Below are 20,827 nucleotides of genomic sequence, written 5' to 3'. Positions count from 1 at the left end.
CCTTGATCCTGTTAATTCCTAGTAACTGAAGGTTGACTAAACTTAAAATTTCCTTGCTTTTGCTATCATGGGGATTAGGAGATGAGAACTGAACATTTATGACAAAATTCACATGACAGTTTATTTTAAATTATTATTTGTATAAGGAGAGGAAACAAGTGTTTATCATTATTAACCACTAATATTTGATGAACACCTATTGGGTGCTTATCATTCTAAGAAGACTTGATGATGGTAGTAGACGGTTTAGAAAAACCTGTAAGATTAAAAAATAAACTGTTTTAGGCCAGGAGTTTTATTTTTTTTAATTTTTTTTTACATTTTATTTATTTTTGAGAAACAGAGTGAGACAAAGTGTGAGTGGGGGAGGGGCAGAGAGAGAAGGAGACAGAATCTGAAGCAGGCTCCAGGCTCTGAGCAAGCAGTCAGCACAGAGCCTCATGCGGGGCTGGAACCCACAAACTGTGAGATCATGACCTGAGCCGAAGTCGGACGCTCAACCGACTGAGCCACCCAGGCGCCCCTAGGCCAGCAGTTTTAAACTATGGTATACCTTATAGCATCCAGATGACTTTTAGTGGGGTACATATGAGACCCTGAAGTTGTATGCAAAATTTTGTAGATGTGTGTATATTTTTTCCAGTATTCTCAAAAGGATCAGTGATTTTAAAAAAAGGCTTAAATATGTTTAATTAGGAGAACATCTTTGTTTTATATTTAAGGACACAGGAGAAACAGAGTGAACAGTATTTGAAGTAAGAAATGAAAATGTCTTGCAATCGTCTTAGGTCACCAGCTTTTATGTTTGGTATTCTATCTTTTGAGTAATTATTTCATGATATCAGTATGGAGCTTAAGGCTTGGCATTCTCATTGGGCTCTATGGTCCAAAAAAATACTCCTTTTAGATTTTTTTTTTGACCCAGCAATAAACTGTTTGCTTTTGGATTAAGCTTTTCTGTATTTTTTTACCCTCAGTGGCTCACTTATGTCTTCAGCATTAACTTAGCAGTATTGCATTTATACGTAAATTTAATAAAATGAGGGAAAATATATTCATAGATATTTTAGGTTGCTTTAAGAATAAAATATTTTAATACATTTATTTTTGTGTTTCTTTTAATATTAAATAGTTCCACTTTTTCTATTAGCAATTCAGGAATAAAATATATGGTATGACCAGTAAGACTTGCCTAGAGCATGAATAAAACAACATCTGTGAATCTGTAATAGTAAATTAGCTTTTGGGTCTTATAGGGACACAGAAACTGGGTTGAGAATAATGCTGTGACTAGTTAACAGAAATGATGAATTTGAACACATTTTCCTTTCCACTGATTAAAAAAAAATTACCAGAACATCTCTACTTCAGTTCTTACAAATTTATCTCAGTGTAGGATATCTTTTCTGTGACTACTTCCTTCAAAGCATGAAAAGGCTCAATTTTCAGAGTAACATCCTTATTTTTGTCCCCAGTGTGCTACTACTTTTTAAGTCTTACCTTTTGAAAAATAAGTACGGCAATTAGACCTGCCTCATACTCACATTGACTAGTTGAAGTAAATCCACGGCAGCTGTTTTAGAAGCAAAGACAATACATTATGGAGCTGGTGAAGGAATAGACCTATTTGTAAACACGTGCATATTGAACAAAATTTATTGGGAGGGAAAAAAAGAGAAAAACTGAAGGTAAAATTATTATATATAATTATTTATTTTTTTAGGTTTATTTATTTATTTTGAGAGAAAGAAAGAGAGAGAGAGAGAGTGAGAGAGAGGGAGAGAGCAGGGGAGGGGCAGAGAAAGAGGAAGAGAGAGAATCCCAAGCAGGCTCTGTGCTGTCAGCACAGAGCCCAATGTGGGTCTCGATTTCAGGGACTGTGAGATCATGACCTGAGCAGAGATCAAGAGTCAGACATTTAACTGACTGAGTCACCCAGGCACCCCTAATTCTTTCTTTTAATTTTTTTTTTTACCACAACCATTATTTCTTGAAAATTAAAAATGAGACCTTTATCAAATCTAAATATGATAGTATTTAGATTTGTGCCTTCTATGAGATGAGTTTGTCATTACCAGAACACTTGTGTGGAGACCCAAAGACATTTCCTCATGCCCAGAAAAATATTGTTTAGTTTTATAATCAGAAAACAAGAATAGATGGAAAGATAATGTTTACGGCATGGTTTCTTTTTATTGCAAGATACTCTATGGTAGTTATTAAAATGCTGTGTAATATGGGTCAGTCTCCCTGTCTCTCTAATTTAGCAGTTAATATTGGACACATCCTGAATACATTCTTTTTTAAATAATAAGAATTATAACAAGACTTCTTTCAAAATCAAGTAATGTAAATATTAGTCACTCTCCTCAGATTGGAAATATAAGATCCAAGCATTTTGCTAACTTTAATCCTATTAGATAATTTTGTTTTTTTTATTATACTATGTGTCTATAGTGCATATATTTTTCATATTCAGTAGACAAATAGAATACAAAAATCAAAACATGAAAATGTGTCTACTCATTTCTGATATCTCAAATGATGATTTGGCATGGACCTACCAAAGAAAAGCAGCTAAAGAAAAAAAAATCATCAAGCTTAGTGAACGGTCTTTCTCGTAACTCCAATTTTCTACATATGTTGCTTAATTGGTGTACACTATGCTGTTATCTCAAAATTGTTTACTTTTCTGACAAAAGTGTTTAATGTAGCCTCTCACACATGAATGAGAGTTTTGGTTATGAGAATACAAATAGTGAACGAAAGGGAAAGACTTAAGTAATGAGAAAATTTAAATAATAAAACACTTTGAAAAAAATGAAGAGGGAATCAAGCCCGAAGAAATCACAGTTTTATGTGAGACAAGGCTACAAAAATAAATTAATTAATAACGATGAAAGATTCACACATCACCGTTATCATATCCTTTAAATGGAATTGAAAAGCTTTTGCAGTAGATTGAAATTAACAACTATAAAACCGAGTATAGGAGGATGCCATTTTGTAGCATCTGTTCTCACTTGGCACCATATGAGCAATTTCTTTATGAGGTAATTGGCCAAACAACAAATGTTGAGTTTCTATTTTAAGCCAATACATAAAAAAAAGAAAAACAGGACAATGAACTATAGTTATTCACCTATAAGGTTAACATAATATTCTTCTTTCCAACTTATCTCTTTCCACTTCAAATAGCCACAGTGCTTACTACATATAATTCCACCAAACAATGTATAAGAACTTTTTAAAGATAAAGCACTGCATTTATTATAGTGTTATTTATTAGAAATTTAGGATGTTTAAAACTGGCGATTTTTTACTGGTTGGTTTTTACTTAAAGTACTATTTGTAAGTCTTTGTAGGTTCTTGGTGCTCTATATCTGTTTCCCATAGTTACTTATTTGCAGAACTTTATAAAAAATATATGTACATATTTAAATGTTCATATGTAATTATGTAATATAATATATATTACAAATATATATTACATATATGTAATGTATGTAATATATATGTAATGTAATACATATATGTAATGTAATATGTATGTAATACATATATGTAATGTAATATGTAATATATATTATATATAATATATATATATTATATTTATATATATATTATATATATATTATAGATATCATATATATATTATATATATCATATATATAATAGAAAAATAGTATTTGGGTGACCAACCTAGTTTTTTGATAAAAATATAGTTTTTATATGTGGGGAGAAAAAAAAACATAAATATAATTACAAATCTATCCTAACTTTTGAATATATATTCTTCATTAGATTATACATTTTTTGTAGGACAAGGTTTATATTTTGTTCCTTTTGCAACTTAAAAAAATTTTAATGTTTGTTTATTTTTGAGAGAGAGAGAGAGAAAGAGAGACAGAGTGCAAACATGGGAGGGGCAGAGAGAGAAGGAGACACAGAATCCAAAGCAGGCTGCAGGCTCTGAGCTGTCAACACAGAGCCAAACAAGGGGCTCCAACTCATGAACTGTGAAATAATAACCTGAGCTGAAGTTGGATGCTGTTAACTGACTGAGCCACCCAACCCCCCACCCACCTCCCCAGTTTTGCAACTTTAGACACTGCTCACCAAATAGTAGTTGCATATTGTTTTTAAATGAAATTAAAGAGAAAAAGACTTCTCAGCAAATACATTCCTCCCATTTCACAAACTATGATTGTTGGCCATTTTTAGAGGTATACATTATTGGAATCTCTCAGCAGCATCTCTGAATAACTCATCATTGATTTTCTTTTTTCTCATAAATTAAATGGTTATAAGTTGATGGCCCCCTTTCTCTAACTATAGCTAAGAACTATAATATTCCCTTGAGATCCTACAGGCATCTCAAATTAAGCATGCTTAAAACTGAATTTCTCAATTATTCCCCAAATTATATGTCAATACCAATTATTTAATCCACATCTCTGGCAATATATTGACTATTCCCATTTCCCAGTCTCATACAAATCCTAATGATTCTGCCTTCCTGTCACCTTTCAAATTCATGTACTTCTTTTTATCTCCTATTATTCTAGCTGGCTGTCTACTGATATCTCTTACTTAGGTAACTTCAATAGTATGACTAAACTTGAAATAACTTTGTCTTTTTTTTTTAAAGTTTATTTATTTATTTTGAGGGAAGGAGGGGTAGAGAGAGAGAGAATCCCAAGCAGGCTCTGCACTGTCAGCACAGAGACTAACACAGGGCTTGATCTCATGGTTTGTGAGATCATGACCTAAGCCAAAATCAAGAGTCAGATGCTTAACTGACTGACCCACCCAGGTGCCCCAACTTCTCCTTTCAACATAAAACAAGTTACTTATTGTTAATCTCCCACTCTGTCTAGTGATCATGTGAGATGCTCTAATGAACCCTGTCTTCAAAATTCTGGTGATTGAATAGCTGTTTCAAGGGACATTGCAAAACTTCACTGAGGTTACATTAGATGGCCAGGGGAGAAATAGAAAATGTCTTACCCCTAGCTATTAATGATATGATGATGCTTACATTTATTCACTTATCTTCTTAAGATAGGTAGTAATTCCAGCTGAATCTTGCTCAGAAATTAAACAAAGCATACTTACTGTCTGAACTCAGGCAACAGGGAAATATATTAAAACTAACTATCTAGCAATTTTCTACTAACAAATTTCTCTACAATCATTGCCTTCACTTCCAACACACTCATAAGGTCAACACAAATATAAAACTAAATATTAAATTTCAGAGATAGAATAGGGATTTTCAAGGTACCTGGGTTGCTCAATCAGTTGAACATTGAACTCTTGATTTCAGCTCTGGTCATGATCTCACAGTCGTGAGATTGAGCCCCAAGTGGGGCTCTGAGCTGGCTGTGAAGCCTGCTTGAGAGTCTCTCCCTCTCCCTCTGCCCTTCCCCTTCTCTCCCTTTCTCAAAAAATAAATAGGGATTTTAAAGTTCTCTAAATTACACAGACAACTCTGAAATAAATATAATTATTTGAACTAATAAAGATGGCAATTCTAGGAACACAGAAGCAATGGAACTCAGCTTTCGTGAAAATGGAAGTCAAAATTAACTCAGTTAATAATGTCTCAAAATACACTTATTTTTATCACTATGGCAAAAACTCAAAAAACAGAGTCAAGATAAAGTATAAATGTTAAGAGAACATTTAAAAGTATGAACTTCCAGTTATGAGACAAATAAGTATTAGGGATATAATGTACAACCTGACAACTATAGTTAACATGGCTATATGATATATAGGAAAGTTGTTAAGAGATAAGATACTAAGAGTTCTTATCACAAGGAGAATTTTTTTCTTTCGTTTTGTTGTATCTGTGTGAGATGATGGATAGAAGCTAAATGCGTAATGTTAATCATGTCATAATATAGTTAAATCAAACCATCATGCTATTTACCTTGACTTATACAATGATATATGTCAATTATTTCTCAAAACAGGAAAAAAATTTTAAGAAGAGTAAAAGGTATGTTAATGGACTATGTAAATTAAAAAGCAAATCCTACATTGGATAGTTCCAATCAGAATATTTCCATTGAAGACATCTGTATAATACGATGCCCTATATACCTATAACTGAAAGCTATATTTCATTAAATTATTTGTAAGGTTTGATGTTCTCAATGCTTGAAATGGCATTATTTATTTGTTTGTTTTTTTGGAAATAGTCAATTTTTACTCAAAAGAGCACATATTCAATATTCCTTCCTGTGACAAATTTTAGCATTCAGTCTAATATTGGCTTCTCCTGCTTGTAGGAGGACCTCTTTGGTTACTGTCCCACAAAAAATCATCTTTTGATACTATGACCAGGATTTCTGCTCTTGTTTCCTTTCAATGTATTTGTTCTGCAATGTCAGGCAGTAGTGACAGACAGTGGTGCAGCTAAGATATCCACGTGAAAGGGCTGAAGCACACCAGTGATTTTTTTCTGCAGGATCCTGGACCACAGAATAGTACATATAGGGATGAAAATTTCTTTTTTGATGCTCTTCCTTTTTAATGTAGATGTGTTTCTGAACTATATTATTTTCCTTCTCTCTGAAGAACTTCTTTTAACATTTCTTCTAAGGCATAAATATCTCTCAAATTTGCTTGTCTGAGAAAGTCTTTATTTCTCCTTCACTCTTGAAGTAAAATTTTGCAGGGTACAGATTTCTGTTTTTTTTTTTTTTCCCTGTTAACACTTTTAAATGTGTAGCTTACTCTGTTTTGTTTTGCACGGTTTCTGAGAAGTCGAATGCAATTCTTATCTTTGTTCCTCTACAGGTAAGCTGTTTTTCCCCCCTGGTTTCTTTCAGAAGACTTTTTTTTGTATTTTTGATTTTCTGTAGTTAGAAAAAGATATGAATATATATATATATATATATATATATATATATATATATATATGTATATATATATAAGTATATGTATATATGAATATATATGTGTGTGTGTGTGTGTACACATGCATTTATCTTGCTTGATGTTTGTGTGTCCAGTGTCTGTGATTTGGTATCTGACATTAGTTTGGGGAAATTCTCATTGTTTCAAATATTTCTTCTTTTACTTTATTTCCTCTCCTTCTGGTATTCCTATTACACATATCTTTTGTAGTTTCCCACAATCCTTGGATATTCTGTACCTACCCACCCCACCCCCCCACCCCGCCCCGTTGACTTCTGTTCTCTTTGCTTTTCAGTTTTGGAGGCTTCTGTTGAGATACTGTATTCTCAAGCTCAAAATTTTTTCCTCCAGGTACCTAGATGGCTTAGTAGGTTAAGTGTCCACTCTTGCTTTCAGCTCAGGTCATGACCTCAAGGTTGTGAGATCAAGCCCTATGTCAGACTCTGAGCTGGACCTAAAGACTCCTAAGATTCTCTCTCTTCCTTTCCCTTTGCCCCTCTGCTTCTGTGCTCTCTCTGAAAGAAAGAAAGAAAGAAAGAAAGAAAGAAAGAAAGAAAGAAAGAAAGAAAGAAAAAGTATTTCCTCAGTCGTGTTCAGTCTATTAATAAGGACACCAAAAGCACTCTTTATTTCTGTTACAGTGTTTTTGATCTCTAGAATTTCTTTTTTAGTTCTTAAGATTTTTGCATTTTTGCATGCTATCTATTTTATCCATTAGATCCTTTAGCATGTTAATTATAGTTGTTTTAAATTTCTAGTCTGGTAATTTCAACATCTCTGCCATGCCTAGTTCTGATGCTTGCTCTAGTTCTGTGACATGTGATTTTTGCCATTTAGTATGTTTTGTAATTTTTTTCTTGATAGCCAGACATGATGTACTAGATAAAAGGAACCACTATAAATAGGCCTTTAGTGATGTGGTGGTTCAGTATTGGAACAAGGAAATCATTCTGTAGTTCTGTGATTAGGTCTCAGATTTTTAGTGAGTCTGTGCCTATAGACTGAACTCCACGAGTGTTTCTGTTTTGTCTGCCCCTTTAGTGGGAGAAGATGTCTAGAGTGGGCTGGAGTTGGAATTTCTCTTCTTCCACATAGAAGGCTAGAGCTGACTAGAGGTATTTCCCTTTTCTCAGTTTGGTAGGCCCTGATAATACCATAGCAAGGTAGGTTCTAGGTAACTAATTTCTCCTGAGAGTAGGCCTTGATAAGAACAGAGTGCTGTGGCATGTTTCAATATTATTCCTCTTCCCTGCTGGAAGCACAGACAGATTTTTCTGAGATACTTATTGAAGGAAACTGGTCAAGCATCTGGAGATAAATCTCAAAAAATTGTGAGGCCCCAGGCTGAAGATTTTAAATCTCAGACTTGTTTACACTGAGCCTTCTGCAGTCTGACAATTATAAGTCAAATTTTTTACCCTATTTTTACAAATAGGCACTGGTTTCTGCCTACTTGTCAGTTGGTTCCTCTCTCTGTCTCTGCAATCTACCTTTGAATTGGAGACACTGGTTTGCCCTGTGTCATGACCTCTCTCTCAGATACTAGAATATCATTGGTTTTTCGGTATGTTCAGTTTGTTACTTATTAGGTCGGTGTGGTGACTTCCAAGCTCCTTACCTGTGAAACTGGAAAGTGGAATTATTCAATGACACTATTTTCTAACACTAGTTTTCTCATTTCTGTTGCTAGAATTTAGATTAAATGTCAGTTTCTGTGCAAATACCTTTGCACCTTTGCAAATACCTTTGTTGAATTCACTTATTAATTCTAATAGTTTATCTGATTTTTTTCAGCATTTACAATCGTATGCCTATGAATAATATTTTGTTTCGCCATTTTTATAGATTATTCCATTGTTGCTACTTAAACCTGTTTCTGTGAAAAAGTCAGCCTGTAAGTCTTAATGAGACTGCTTAAAATAATTATTTTTAAACCTCTTGAATTTATGACTTTCTGTTTGTATTTGGTGTTCATTGATTTCACAATTATGTGTCCCATCATGGTATTATTTTTACTAACCCTGTGAGGTTTTCTAGTACTTACTAAATCTGTGTTTTTAAGTCTCTTAATTTCTGGACAATGTTGGACATTCTTACTATAAACATTTCTTTATATCATCTGTCTCCTTTTCTGAGACTTCAAATAAGCAGATGTCCAGCATTTTCACCATGTGCTATATGACCTCTATGATGTTTTCTATATTTTCTCTTTTTGGTTAAGTTGGATTATTTTACTCTTAATACCTTTTAGTTTTATAGCCATTGGATTCTCTTCTGATTTAATGTTATTATGCTCATCTGTTTAATTCTTATTATATTTTTCACTTCTAAAATTTCAGTTGATTTTCTAAAATTTTAAATTAACTTCTAAAATTCTCCATATTATCTAATTTGTTAAATATTATGATTTCAGTAATCTAAAATATCTTTCAAAAGATACCAACGTATATATTCTTTATAAATCTGTTTCTCTTTCTCTCTCTCTCTCTCTTTGAGTGTGCTTTTGTTTTGTTGAGTGTGTCTTTGTCTAATAAATTATTTTTGAATGCTGGGCAATTTTTACAAGAATGAAAATCTGAGCTATTATAGACTCTGGATAATGTTGTTTTCCACAGAGGGAAATTACTTTTTCTTTTGTCAAGCAATATGATAGCCATAGTTCATAGAAACTGGAGCTGAGCTATTTGTAACTGGTTTTAAGTCTTAGTGAAAGCTGTTCTCTATCGTTTATCCTTAATCTTAGTCCATAGGCCTCTGTGTACCCCAGGTCACAAGAAACATAAAAGAGGGCTGAAAACTCTTCTCAGTCTCATAGCCAAGTCAGCTTATTAGTCCCCTCTCCCACCTACAACTTTATAATCAGTATATACCTCAAGAAGAATATTTCATGAGTGCTACTTTCACATTTTTGTTCCTCTCTCTTAGTTCTTGGCCCCTCAAGACTTCCATATTTTACTTTTAAGTTAAATATCTTCCCAAGAAGATAAGTGATGTGCAAGAAGATAATTTATTATGAGTGGAACAGAAACTAATATAAATCAATATGAGTGGGACTAGGCCTCAGAATCCATAATACTACTAGAAGATGTTGTGATTTTGATGATGTGATGTTGTGGTATTGGTGATTTGTACCCAAGACATGAAAGAGGTTTCAACAAACCCCAAGACAAAGGGGGATGCAAAAACACTTATGAAAGAAAAATGAAGGTATAGAGGAGTTATTCATTTTGTATCAGCTGTTTAATATAGCACAAATGAATGGAAGGTCTGTGGGTAGAAGAAAATACACTAGTTACAAGGGTTTATCTCATCCCATGCTTATCAAGGATTGTTCATTTTAAATCTAATGACTATTAATTACATAAAACAATAGGTTTCACTAAAAAATTACCATAAAATGTATTTGGTAAGTATAAAAGCATAAGTATATTTTGCGAAGGACAATTATAGCAATATATAATCTGCCTCTTGTATAGATAACATTATAATCAACATATAAGTTTAAAAGTCACCAAAATTTTCACTAAATTATCATTTCCTTGAAAATAATTTGAGAACAAATTGAGAGTTTCTTTATAAGAGTAATTTCCTTGTTCCATTGTTTCTTTCTTGTTCCTTCCTAGGCATATATATTTATAGTTATATAAAGTTGTATATTTATAATTATATATTTATTTTTGTAATATTCTATTGTGAATTTTTAAAAACTTTTAAATTCATATATATATATATGCATATATTATTTTCTGCTGGATGATTACCATTGTATAAGTTTACACAAGAAGGATAATTTTATGGTTTAAAAACATGGCCTTTTTTCTTTGGATATTTAAATATAATGTTTAAATTGCTGCCATCAGTAAAATTTGAATGTGTTAATTTCACCATGATCAGGTAGCATTAGGCATCATGGTTAATTATATTAATTTGATGTAATACAATACTTGTAATGGTATAATGAAATTTCTTAGATAATTACTGATTGTTAAAACATATATTAGAAAGCTAGCTAACTATCTAGTATTCAGCAAGGTCCACTTATTTAAGCCAGAACAGGTACGGATAGAATCCTCCATATGACTACTTGGGATTAGAATCATCAGTATAGATAGCACATGTTGACTTGATGATAATTATGTGAGTAACCTTCCATCTTTAGTTTACTGTATTAAATAATCACTGGAAAAAATATTCCTACTTTTATGTACTATAATTCTTGCCCAAATTCAAGACAAGTTTCTGTATGAACATATTTAGGAAGCACAATAGGAATAAGGAAGCTCAGAAAATGTAAGAGAAATCTGTTTTCAAACTGAAAATTTTACAGTGGTACAGCTTGACGAGGAAAACTATTAAAACAGTTTTGATGATATTCTTATAACTGCATTCATTACATATAGAAACCCTGGATAAAAAATCAAGGTATTAATATTTTTAGGAACTTTTCAATTTTTATTTCCCTTAAATGTCTGATTTTTAAAGCCTCCTTAGTTTTACTTTTTTGTTTTTAATGTTTTAATTTATTTTTGAGAGAGAGAGAGAGCATGAGGGTGCGGGGGACAGAGAGAGAGAGAGAGAGAGAGAGAGAGAGGATCTAAAGTGGGCTCCACACTGACAGCAGAGCACCTGATGTGGGGATCCAACTCGAACTCACGAATTGTGAGATCATGACTTGAGCCAAAGTCAGACACTCAACTGACAGAGCCACCCAGGCACACCCTACTTTTTAAAAAAATTAAGCCTGCTTAGGAGCACCTGGGTGGCTCCATCAGTTAAGCATCCAGCATCCGACTTTGGCTCAGGTCACAATCTCGCAGTTTGTGAACCTGAGCCCTGCATTGGGCTCTCTGCTGTTAGCGTGGAGCCTGCTTGGGATCTTCTGCCTGCCCCTTTCTGCCCCTCCCCCACTCACATGCCTATTCTCTCTCAAAAATAAATAAACATTAGAAAAATTTAAACCTTTTTAATGTATTTACAAATTTCTAAAACCTCAAAATAAAAAATTCTATAAAGTGAGAAGTCTTCCTTCTACCCTTGGTTTCTTTGTTAGTTCTCAGCATCCCTTACACTATTATTTATTTCTTGTATATCATTCCTGGAGATTTTTATGACAAGCAATTTTATGTATTGATTTTACTGAAATAGAGAGGTTTCATTTAACACAAAGTATCTGTTTTTCTCTCTAATGTGAAAGGCATTTATTGAATAGATTAAGCAATTAAAATTATTTTCAAAAGTTTTATGATGAAGACAACCCAACTAAGTGTAAAACAAAAGATTTCAATTTCTGACTATATCTACAAATTAAGAGGTAATTATCATATACAATTATTAAAATTCAACTCTTTGCTTTTTGAACAAGAGGGGATTTATCTTCTTGCCTATGTCTGGACATAAGAAAACTCTAGTTCTGTTTAATTCAAGGTTCAATAATAACCTAAGACTTCTAAATTATTTTTAACTTACTGCTCTATCAGTGTATCTGTTTCCATGTAAGAAAGTGATCTCATATTTGCAAGAAGCTAACATGGTTCCAGACTTCATATTCACAGACAATAATGACTAGGCAAGGCCAAGGCCACTCATTTATGTTTCCCCTATTAAAAATCAGAAACCTTGTAATGAAGCATTTGCCTCCCTAACACATGTACCATCACATCTGATTGATCAGACTATCTCACATGCCCACCAATATACCACTAACAGTAAGGGGATTACTTTCAGAGGTCTAGACAAACACACTTTACCACAGAATTATCATGTAGGAAAGAAACACTAGAATGAATTCCAGTCTCTTCTAGTAAGAAGGAAGTGTAGAATAATAACCAGCAGTGTTTTCTATACTTCCTGTGATCACTCTTTTAAAAAGAAAGAAAGAAAGAAAGAAAGAAAGAAAGAAAGCAAGCAAGCAAGCAAGCAACATGCAAAAAAAAAAAAAAGATTTGATTAATGAATGGAGAAAAATCACTGAGTAAATGTTTAAATAAAACTGGCTTTGAGAAAGAAGTGTGATAAACAGATATATCTTCATTATCCACTCAATAGATATAAGTACTAATCAGCTCAGGTTGTTATAACAAAATACCATGAACTGGGTGGCTTAAAAAACAGAAATTTATTTCCTTACAGTTTTAAATGTTGGAAGTCCAAGATCAAGGTGCTGGCCAACTTGGTTTCTGGTGAGGACTCTTTCCTTGGCTTGAAGATGACTGCCTTCTCCCTGAGTCTGCACCAACCCTTCTCTGTGTTCATGCAGGGAGAGGGAGAGGGAACTCTCTGACGTCTCTTCCTAAGAAAACACAAATTTTATTGGATCAGCACCCCACCCATATGACCTCATTTAACTTTAATTACCTTCTTAAAGGCTCTGTCTCCAAATACAGTAACACTGGGGATTAGGGCTTCAACATAAGAATTTGCGGAGGTCACAATTCAGTGCATAACAATATACTACTCTTAATAGAAATATATATTTTAGCATATAATGGTTGACATATAGATTATGCTATAGAGGGAAGTAAAGATTGCAAAACATGTTTCCAAAACTTAGAGCGGAAAAAATTCTCCACTCTTGAATTAAAGCTAAAAAGTGACTTTAAAAACTTCTCACTAACAAATATTACCATAACATCTTTGGTAATGACGACTTGGTGCTTCCAGCAACAGTAAATGATTTAGATAGTGTTAGTGATACTTCCAATTTACCCTTTGACTGGTTTTATCACCCAAACATAAACAGGGCATGCTGCCCCGGAGCTGAGTTACTTGCTTTTTATTCTGTAGACTTTTAATGCTGTAATTCTTAGACACAAGGTCAGGAAAAGGAGAGGCCCTGTGAGGATTTCTAAATCATTGCCTTTTTCTCCAGGAACACAGCTTTAATTTCTGATCAGTTCAGTGCAGAAACAATGAGCCCTCGGAGACCTAAGTCATGAGTTCAACTAATGGTGAGTATTTGGTTGTGTTCTTCTTTAAACTATTTTAGAACAGAAACCATTTTTGTTGAAGGCTGAGCCAATAACATGTAGGGAGACAAACCCCAGGATAATATTGTTTTCCCATAGAAAGAGGCATAGTTTCAAAATTTGGAGCATCAGAAGGGGCAGTGTGGGTAGATAGTACTATTTGTTTCATGGTTTATTTACATAACAGTCCCTAAAGGAGTTGTTAAATGTCACCTAGGAATTATATCCCATGAATCATAATGAGGAAAACATGAGTATTCAAATAAGGCAAAAATAAAAATAGAAGAAAAGAAGTTATTAAATTATTTAAAGAGTTGATGAAAAATCATACTGTTTAATACTTTTATAACCCTGGTGGTGCTAGAGGCTAGTCAGCAGTTTTCTGTAAGAGCTCATAATATGAAAACTTTTCCATTGGCAGGGGTGGAGGCTTCCAGTTTTAAGAACCGAGCATATTCAAAGGGTTCTAATTTTCACTTCTGGAAATGACAAAGCATTTTATATCTTAAACTGGAAAAGCTCTGAGTTACTTGGTTTTATATATATAAAAATATATATTTTTTATTATACACATATAAATATATATTTATATGTATATTTAAATAACATATATATATATATGTTATGTTGGACTTAACAATATGTTATGTTGGACTTCCAACATATAAATATACATATAAATATATATTTATATGTATATAAATATACACATATATACATATATACATATATGTATACATATATACATATATGCACGCACATATACATACATGCATATATACATATATACATGCACATACATGTACATACATGCATGTACATACATGTATATACATACATATATATATACGTATATATATACGTATATATATACGTATATACGTATATATATACGTATATATACAGGCTTATTTTTATCACTTTTTTTTCCCTTTCAGACTTAACCCTCTCACATCAGGTAAATATCTCAAAAAGAAAAACAAAAATGATATATATGCAGCACAAATTACAATATAGCACATGATTTATATGAAAATTAGCCTTTGGAACAGGAGGTGAATAGAGATAGCATATAACATAAGCATATAGGTTAGCAGCCTAAGAAGTGTTATTTGGTATTCTGGAAAGTCTTTGTTTCTTGAGTAATATCATGGTTTACACAAATACAACTAAAACATTAATAATAGAGAATTATAATATTATTTGAAAATTCATGAACTATATTTGGATTACTTCTTTATAAACTACAATAGTGAAATTAGCCCATATCTTGTAAAATAAATTTCCCCTTGTATGTAATTTTTTTTTTTTTTTTACTTCAGTAAGTAGGCATTTCTGCAAAGTGTTAACATGCTATTAGTTTGTGATATGCTTATTGTGGAGACTTCCTTAATTTTCATAGTTTGGTATGATTAGTATAAAAATACATCCACTTTTACAATCCCAAGCAACCTGATATAAAATAATTACATGAATATATAGCATATAAAAGGATTTTTTTGTTATTTATTTAGTTGCTTTAGCCTATATGGTGTGACATTTCCTTTCCGTTTCAGTGGCTCATCCTAGAAACCACATTACTTGTATTTGTTATATCTCCTTAGGCTCCTGTTGGCTGTTAACCATTGCTCAGACTTTTCTTGTTTCTAATGACCTTGACTGTTTTGTGGTGTTTAAATGGGGTGTCTCTCAATCAGATTGGGGGCCCCCAAATGTGGGGAAATGATCAAGTGGAAGCCAGTGGCGTGGGAGGTGAAATAATTCACCTGGGGCAGAACAAAGGAGCTAGAAGTTTATTGAATACACTGCAAGGGAGTGGAGGGCAGGACAACAAAGGAGAGTCTATCTGCAAGGAGGCAGTGGGTGGGGGCTGTTTTTAAAGTGGGGGAGGTGAGGAGGTATGGCTACATATGGAATTCTCCCCTTTGGGGTAACTGTGACTGGTTGTAAGTAGTCCATTGGTCTGTTAGGGCCTATGGATATTTTGAGATGCGTTGCCTGATGGGCCAGTCTGTATTCAGCCAGGGGGTCTCTGTGGGCCCTTTCTACATTCCACTGCTCAAGCATGTTTGCCTAAAAGTGACCTCTATAAGTTTTGACAATTATAGGTTAAATATTTTTTTAGAATGCTTTTCTAGAATTTGTCTGACATATTTCTCATGAATAGATTGGTGTGAAGGGTTTTGGGGAGCCATGTGACTATCAGTAAAGGGTTATTTTGAGCACATCATATTAAGGGTACATAATATTAACATGACTTAGTACTGTGATAGTGCTCTTGGTCATAGGGCTTAGGTACTGTTTGTCAGGTTTCTCTACTACAAAGTTACTGTTTTCCCCCCTTTTCATAGTGTACACATATGTATGAATATTTCTTTTTTATTTTATTTTAATTCCAATATAGTTAACAAAGTTACTGTTTTCCCCCCTTTTCATAGTGTACACATATGTATGAATATTTCTTTTTTATTTTATTTTAATTCCAATATAGTTAACATACAGTGTTATATTAGTTTCAGGTGTACAATATAGTGACTCAACTATTCCAGTGCTCACCATGACAAGCACACTCCTTAATCCCCACCACCGAGATCACCTGTCCCCCATCCTGAATATTTCTATATGCAAACATCTGTATCTACATTATGCTAACCATGGGTTTATACTGATGTCTCCAACTCTAATCATTCTCACATGAATTATTATTTTAGCCTTTTTCTTTTCTTTCTTTTTTTTTTTAATTAGAGAGTGAGAGACAGCGTGAGTAGGGGAGAGGGACAGAGGGACAGAGAGGAGAGAGAGAGAGAGAGAGAGAGAGAGAGAGAATGAATATTAAGCAAGCTACGTGCCCAGTGTGAATCCTGATGAGTGGCTTGACCCCATGACCCTGGGATCAGGACCTCTGCCAAAATCAAGAGTTAGCCCCTCGACAAACTGAGCCACCCAAGTGCCCTTTAGCCTTCTCTTAGCTACACATCCTCATTCCAACAGTGAGAAATGTGGTTTATATCATCTGTACATTGAATTGGTCAATTGCACTATACTTATAGAGTAGTATTAAAATATTTATCCATACTACTTTGGGACACAATTTTATCAACTAAAGTACGGTGCTTATGAGCGGTTCCTTTTGCCTTCAGTCTCACAGACTCTTTACTTCTAAAATTACGTTGGTAAGCACCTTTTCCCGCAACACCCCTCCCTGAGGTTATCCCATGCATTTGTAATACAATTAGATTCCCTTATCACAATCTGCATTCCTGCCTGGGACCTGCAATCTCCAATGATCTTTTTCTTACTTTTTACACATAAAGCCTCACTCTGTGCTACAAATTTCTATAGAATTAAAGAATGCATGTCATTATCCATCATTAAAATATCATACAAAATAATTTCTTTTCAACGTTTTTTTTTTTTTTTTTTTTTATTCATTTTTGGGACAGAGAGAGACAGAGCATGAACGGGGGAGGGGCAGAGAGAGAGGGAGACACAGACTCGGAAACAGGCTCCAGGCTCCGAGCCATCAGCCCAGAGCCTGACGCGGGGCTCGAACTCACGGACCGCGAGTCATACAAAATAATTTCACTGTCCTAGAAGTACTCTGCTTCATCGGTTCAGCATTCCCCTCTTACCACTAAATCTGTGTGTGTACCACTATTTCTCTCCTGTCTTCATCACTTTGTCTTTTCCAGAATATCATTTAATGGGAATCATACAATTTGTAGTCTTTTCAGATTGAATTGTTTCAACTACCAACATGCATTTGAGGTTTATCTGTGTATTTTAGTGGCATGATAGCTCACTTTTATTTGTTTGCTTGTTATTTATTTATTTGTTCGTTCATTCATTCATTTATCTATCTATCTATCTATCTATCTATCTATTTATTTATTTATTTGCTGGATGATATTTTATCCTAAACCGAACCTTACACTCGTGGAAGATCATCTTGGTTTATTCTTACTTGGGAAATTATGATTGAAGTTACTATAAACATTGTGGTCATGTTTTTGTATGAATATAAGTTTTCAAATCAATTGAGTAAATCTGTCAGTGGTATTGTTGGGTCCTGTGGTGAGATTGTGTTTAACTTTGTAAGAAACTGCTAAACTTTCTTCCAAAGTGGCTGTACCATTTTGTCTTCCAGCCAGTCAGAGCTACGCAGTTGCGGGATTAATTTGCATACCCATAAGTGATTTGTGTGAACAAATTTAAAATCCAAGAGATTAATAGATAGCCATGAAGTAAGACACACAGAGACTAAATCATAAAAGCCCAAGTGTCACAATCAAACTATGGAAAGATGGAATCCTCACTGAAAATTTTTGATTAGTTGGAGGGATATAGTTATTTGTATATTAAAATTATAACCTTTCAGCAATGTTAGGAATAGAAATGTGAGATAAAATTTGGAATAAGAAAAAGCATTACATTGTCAGACAATGAAATCTAAGTCACAGATGATGATAGAAACAGTAATGTAAGAAGGAAAAAATCAAGCTGGAAAGGTAGAAACATTCTAAATTGTTATGGAGATGTAATTGATAAGTTGGTTGGGTGTGGGAGATGAGTGAGGAGAATATGGTTTTGAATCTCTGGTATCTCTCTGGGTTTAGCAGCACTCTTAACTAGGATGCTGAATAGAAAAGTTTGGCATAAAACATACAATAAGATCAGATATATATTGAATTTAATGCGGGGATATCCACATTTCACATAAAGATTTAGAAATCAGAAGACAATTCTTGATTGGAGAGACAGATTGGAGAAGCATCTTTCCATTGATGTTGTTTGAAGTCATGGATTCTAAGTAAAGAATGTGAAGGATGAGGTGGGAGAAGGCTGACACAGTGGTTCTGGTTTTAAAACAAACTTGTAAGAGATTGAAACAAACCCATTAAGAAAATTAAGAAGTTGTGACAAACAACTGAAAATGATCATGCTTAAAGAAAAAAAAATAGAGAGAAAACCACAGTAGGTACTTGTAAAAAAAAAATCTGTATTACAGATTTACTGTATCACAATCTCTGAGGCTTTGAAAAATTGCAGTAAATATAGTCTATACTATGAAAGACTATTGAGAGTAAATGCCATTTTGTAATGAATTGAGGGTATGCAGAAGATGAGGACACTGAGACACTGAATAGAATTTATGTACTCATTGTAAAATTTGTCAGCAAAAGGAGAAAAACTGAAAGCATAGGATGGGTGAAGAATAAATATGCGTTAAATGTGAAGAGGTAAAGGATGAAAGAAGATGAAGAAAAGGGAGAGGATTCCTGATGGGAAAAAATTCAATTTAAATGTGTATATATTGATAGATTTACATTATATATATATGTGTGTGTGTGTGTGTGTGTGTGTGTGTGTACATATATATACACATACATACAGAGAGGCTAGTGGTTAAGAATGTAGGTTAAAGGGGCGTCTGGGTGGCTCAGTCGGTTAAGTGTCCAACTTCGGCTCAGGTCATGATCTCACGGTTCGTGGGTTCAAGCCCGGTCGGGCTCTGTGCTGACAGCTCAGAGCCCAGAGCCTGTTTCAGATTCTGTGTCTCCGTTTGTCTATGCCCCTCTCCCACTCATGCTCTGTCTCCCTCTGTCTCAAAAATAAATAAACATTAAAAATTAAAAAAAAAAAAAGAATAGGTTAAAGACTCTTAGCTCTGGGAACACCAGCTATGACACTTTGAGCCCATAACTTTACATGTGTTTCAATGTCTTCATAAGAGAGAATAATACCTATTTCCTTAAGTAGTTTGGGGGAACTCAATAAAATTAAATAGAAAAGACTTGGTGCAGTACTAGCTACAGAAGTGAACGTGAATTAGTCATTTTGTTAGTGCTATGTCTTCAGCTCCTCAAAAGGCTCTGGTATAGGAAAGGGAAAAAAATCCAAAAGTCAACACCCACCCTTTTTGTCTTTTCAACATATACTAACTAGAAAGAAAATAAACTTATACAGTCTATACCTTCATCCTTTTTCTTTTTTTATATAACTTCATCCTTTTTTTCAATAGAAATCCTCTTCTTAGTAATACTATAAAGCCCTCAAGAACAAATCCAGCATTTCTCAGCTAGCATTCCCAGAAAAAAAATCCTTAGCAGCAATACCTACACCTCTATAACTTCAAGGGTGAGTTTTTCTTCTACTTGGGGAAAAACATGCTCTTTCTGTGCTCTCTAAATACGTTTTGGCTGATGGAAATGTTCCACTTTTCAGCAATTTCAAACATTGGTTGATTTCTAGAAATGCAAATGTTTAAATAACTGGATTTTGCATTGTTGTATTTGTTAGTCAAATGTGTAAACAAGCCCATGAGGAAAAACTCACTGTGAAAGTTTCTCAATTATAATTAAGGGAAAACCTTCCAGAGTAGTTGCCTTTAGGAGCTCACCCAAGTAGAGAAATATTTAGCTCCTGACTGAATCACATGAAAATTATGCTTGAAGATTAGTAAACTGCTTCTAATAATAAAGTTTCAAACCTTTTCTCTCTCTCTCTCTCTCTGCTGCTCTATCCTTGGCTAATGCTTTACCAGCAGGGATAAATTTATAATTGATAAATGCACAGGACGTACGTAACACACAGGAGTGGAAACAAATCTCTGATCCTTACCAATGATCATTCCAGATAAGCACACACTCTAATTTATACTTGGGTTTGATCTTTAATTATGTGAATAATCATGTTTACTCTTATGAATAATATGTAATGATTTCTTATGTAAATAAAATGTTTGTTCTTACCAAATGCCTTAGTTGTATGGTATTCACTTAATAATAAACTTGTGGATGATTTAAAATGATATTTTACCATATTTGCATGATTGCATGTACTTTAAATTCTAATATAATATCTTTATGCTACAAAATTCGGTGTAATTATAAAACAATTGTGAGTTAAATTTAGCAGTAGGAATAACAAAC

The 20,827-nt window shown here is 33.6% G+C and overlaps 2 long non-coding RNA genes across 2 annotated transcripts in view; one reads left to right on the top strand and one right to left on the bottom strand.

Annotated features, from left to right (window-relative positions):
• The window catches only part of LOC131509939 (uncharacterized), a 156,311-nt gene that overhangs the window by 3,882 nt on the left and 131,602 nt on the right, over positions 1-20,827 (top strand). The window contains exon 2 of the long non-coding RNA XR_009260800.1: positions 13,799-13,877. This is a non-coding gene — a long non-coding RNA (uncharacterized LOC131509939). The remainder of the gene's footprint in view (positions 1-13,798; positions 13,878-20,827) is intronic.
• LOC131509944 (uncharacterized) overlaps positions 13,031-20,827 on the bottom strand; it is a 175,670-nt gene continuing 167,873 nt past the window's right edge. The window contains exon 2 of the long non-coding RNA XR_009260808.1: positions 13,031-13,219. This is a non-coding gene — a long non-coding RNA (uncharacterized LOC131509944). The remainder of the gene's footprint in view (positions 13,220-20,827) is intronic.

The sequence above is a fragment of the Neofelis nebulosa genome, chromosome 1 (assembly GCF_028018385.1).
Source record: "Neofelis nebulosa isolate mNeoNeb1 chromosome 1, mNeoNeb1.pri, whole genome shotgun sequence".
Taxonomy (NCBI): Eukaryota; Metazoa; Chordata; class Mammalia; order Carnivora; family Felidae; genus Neofelis; species Neofelis nebulosa.
The sequence above is the reverse complement of the archived record's forward strand: the minus strand, read 5'-3'. Positions and strand labels throughout refer to the sequence as shown.